The sequence below is a fragment of the Chenopodium quinoa genome, unplaced genomic scaffold (assembly GCF_001683475.1).
Source record: "Chenopodium quinoa cultivar QQ74 unplaced genomic scaffold, ASM168347v1, whole genome shotgun sequence".
NCBI lineage: Eukaryota > Viridiplantae > Streptophyta > Magnoliopsida > Caryophyllales > Amaranthaceae > Chenopodium > Chenopodium quinoa.
Window position 1 is genome coordinate 5,236,582 of NW_018742914.1, and position 4,214 is coordinate 5,240,795.

The 4,214-nt window shown below is 31.1% G+C and overlaps 1 pseudogene; it reads right to left on the reverse strand.

The window, feature by feature from the left end:
* Window positions 1-1,827: 1,827 nt before the first annotated feature.
* On the reverse strand, window positions 1,828-3,710 carry LOC110727772 (annotated as a pseudogene).
* Window positions 3,711-4,214: the final 504 nt, after the last annotated feature.

Here is a 4,214-nt window from a genome sequence, read left to right on the forward strand (position 1 = left end):
AGATGAGAAAGATGATTCAAGATAAACAAACCAATGCAATCGAAAAATAATACGAGTAGTTCTTTGTAACCAAATTATTAATACCGTGAGACACCTTGTACTAGTCCCAAATTAATTAATGAGGATTGAGAATGATATGACATTCTTGAAACGTGTGATTTCATTTTAGAAGATCAAAACCCATGACCAAGATTAATCTCCTTCTAATTTCTTCCTAAGATGCGACATAACAAGATAATAATGAGTATAATTTAGCACATTCAGTATACAGCGAATTAATCATTAACCTAAGAAATCAACAATAAAATTTACATATTGAATTTACATATTGATTAGAGCTTTGGTGCTGATAACGTGTTGTAAAATAAAGAGAAATATAAGAGAGATTGATAGAGAATATATATGTTCATATTATTCCATATGATAGGGGTATATATATACATAGAATATTATAAGTAGGGCTTGCTTAGATAAGAATAAACCCTAGATCTAGAATATTCTGGAAACATACAAAGAGGATAATGGATATCCACACAATATTTTCATAACATATTATTATTATTATTATTGTTGTTGTTGTTGTTGTTGTTGTTGTTGTTGTTGTTGTTGTTGTTATTGCACAAACAATAAACGATAATAATTAAAATTTCATTATAAGAAAATAGCACAAATATATTACAATAATAATTAAAATTTCATTATAAGCTCCAAATCATAAACGTTTACAAATATAATTTCCATTACAAGAAGTTTCAAATTTCCTTCGCTATATTAAGTTGTATTTCGTTCATTGCAGCCTTACGATTCTCGTTAAACAAATCATAATCTGCTCTTGGTTCGAATTCTATACCACTATCAATGGGTATATCTAACTCATGTAATCGAATAAAATTGTGAAGTGTAAATGCAGCAACCATAATCGCCAATTGATGTTTAGTGTCCATATTTGGCGTCATTGTCAGTATTTTCCATCGAGATTTTAATTGTCCAAAACATCTCTCGATTGTTGTTCGGAGTGAAGAGTGAAGATAGTTAAAATGTTCAAGTATGCCTTGAGGTGGTGGACCATTTCGAAATTCGGGCATATGAGTTCTAATATCTTTATCTTTTATTAGACTCAAATATCCAACGGTATTCGGATATCCAAAATCTACTAGATAATATTTTCTTGTTACAAAATAAAGTTACATAGGATATTAGTATAGTGTTAATGTATGGAGTAAAAACATACACTATTCTAAATTATACCTGGAGGTGGATGGGGAAATCGAAATTCTGGTACAGTTAAGCAATGGTTCCATACGGTAATATCATGAGCACTTCCTTCAAATCCAACGTTGATAAACGTGAAAAGTCTATCAAAGGAACAAGAAGCCAAAACATTCCATGTTTTTTTTCCTGAACGCCCTCGATATGCCACACCATCATCATCACTCACAACTGCATTTATATGAGTCCCATCCAATGCTCCAACATAATCCTAATAGTTCATAAACATTTAATGATACATTTTATAAGCAATTATATATTGCACATGCATAAAAAGATAAAATGGCAATGCAAGATTATAATAATGTTTCTTAATACCTTGAAATATGGCCAATATTTTGTATTGTCACTTATTTTATTTGACACCTCGCTCAAACTTTGGTATGGTCTTATGATCTCGGTAGATAAATGAACAATTGCTTGCAATACTTGTTTAAAGTACAACCCAATTGTTGCAACGGAGTGTTAAATCGACCGGCAGCATCACGATAAGAACTGCCTTTAGCCATGATATATAAAAATATTCCTACTTACTCAGCCACAGATATGTGACGACCATCCGATAATAAATTTTTATTTTTCATGCAAGTAACAAGATCCACAAATATGTTTCTATCTAATCTCAATTGTTCTTTGCATAAATCAGGATGGGCATGTATTAATCTGTTTACGTATTCACTACCAGATTCTCCACCTAACCTTAAAGGCAATCTCTCAATTGGTGTAAGAAGTCTCTTTAGCTCTTCCAATGCGATAATTGTTAAGCATAGTGGAAGTGTGTTATCCATTACATAAATCAACAAAATACCAACATCATTCAATTTCTAAAATAAAATCAACAATGACTTTTTAAATAAAGACTAATTTCGAATGCAATAACATCATATGAAGCTACTTAAACCTAAAGGTCAGAAAAAAAAATAGTAGCTTCTTATGTAGAACCTTAATTAAAACTAGAACAAAATCAAATAACTAACAAAGAACATACAAAACTGCAAAACAAGTCATAGGAAAACATAAGACAAAGTTAATTTCGAAAACTCATCAACCCGATAAACCTAATTAGGGACCTCCTAATGATGGATCTTGAAATGCTGCCTTCAAATACATGATCTTCTGATCATCACTTCGGAGACCTAAGAAGAAATCTGCATTATCGCCAAGATGAAGAAAATTCATACATTGGTAAATAAATCCTTCTCCTTGTTGAACAACAACCTCAATATTGTATAGAGCTTTCGAGACATCTTTATACTTATTACCACTCCCTTGCTTACAATTAGTTTCAATAGACATTTTCAATAACTCTGTATAAGAGTCAATGTTACTACTATTGTTTTTTTTTAAAAAAGTTTACTAGTACACCTATCACTCTTATGTTTCCCCAATGAGATACTTTTAGGAGGTGAAATGCTCTGTTCATCACCGGAATTAATTATGACCCTACTCATATTCAAAGCTCTTATATTTTCATCACTATCCCTAGACATTTCCTCATTTTCTTTACCAATTTGTTCCCCACCTAATCCCGGAGAAAAACTCCATTTGCTATAGCAAAAGACCCTGAAAAAAGTGCTTGTAGCTTCTCTAGATGAGGCAATGGCCCTTAGGAATCTCGTCGGTATATCTTTATGTTTCTGCAATGCACAAGATTTCGATTTAATAAATTTAAAAATAAACATTGTAGAGGTTATAATGCAAGAAAATGGATAAGCAAAATGTCATACCTTCACAAATATCTTCCACCTATCATTTTGTTCAACTAGAGGACAACCAGTAATAGGATCAAATGTAAGACCAGTCCAATTGAGTTCCATTTCATTCCAAATTATGAACTTTTTCCTTAAATCATCCCAATGATTTCTTGCTTGTTTGGTATTGAAATTCTTCCCACTTTTCACGTTCAAAGTACTCACTATTCTATCCTAATTAACCTTTGATAGTCCACCAGCTTTCATCTCCAAGTATATGTCCAAAAAAAATTATGTACTGTCATCAGACCATGCTACCCTACTAGCCATTACAATATGATCAAGAGCACTTTGAAATTATTAGTTTGATACATGAAGTATACAACAAAATATAATGTAACGTAATTTATGTTATAATAATAATTCTAGCCAATCAATTATGTTCCACAATATATTTCCCCCTCCACTCTGATTTATTTTTGTAAAACCGTTCACTATATGATTCTGCCTCCACATGTTAACAAACAAGTATTGCATGATGATACTCCCCAAAATATATACATGTTGCTCATAAAAAAATATATATATATTGTCTGTACACTCCACATAAAACATGATTCATACATAATTAAAACTTTTATACAATAATAATAATACTTGATTAATGATAAACATGAAGTATAATAAAAATAAAAACATAGAGTCAAAGTAATTACCTGCCGACGCTATTGTATACGAGCAACAGAAGCAAAATATTTGGGAGAAGTTGTGGTGTGAGAATTATTGCATTACCTAAAGGATTATATATACAAACTGTACTACCAAACTACCAATCCTCACCTTCAATAAAATTGTCGGTCAACCATGTATAAAGAAAAAGCTGCCAAAGTTACCCAACCATGCAACATGCAAGACATCCAGGTTGGGATTTCCTAGAAACATAAATTGTATATGTCATTTCCTAGTACAAATATACAGAGGTTTGGTCTGTGTCATTAATTGTCGTAGTCAATTCCTAGTATAAAGTGAATTCCTTTCCTTAAAATTTGTCACTGATTCATTTCCTATAACCATAATGTATTTTTTAATTAGAAAATATGTTAGAGTGCTTGTATTTTTCAACCACCTTTATGATTTGGCTAAAACAATATTGCATGTGGACAGCTTTTAGGACAATATTTTTTCCTAGGGTAGAGTTAATTATCATTTTCTAAAACAATTTATTATTTACGTCAATAAAAAAGTATTGCCAAT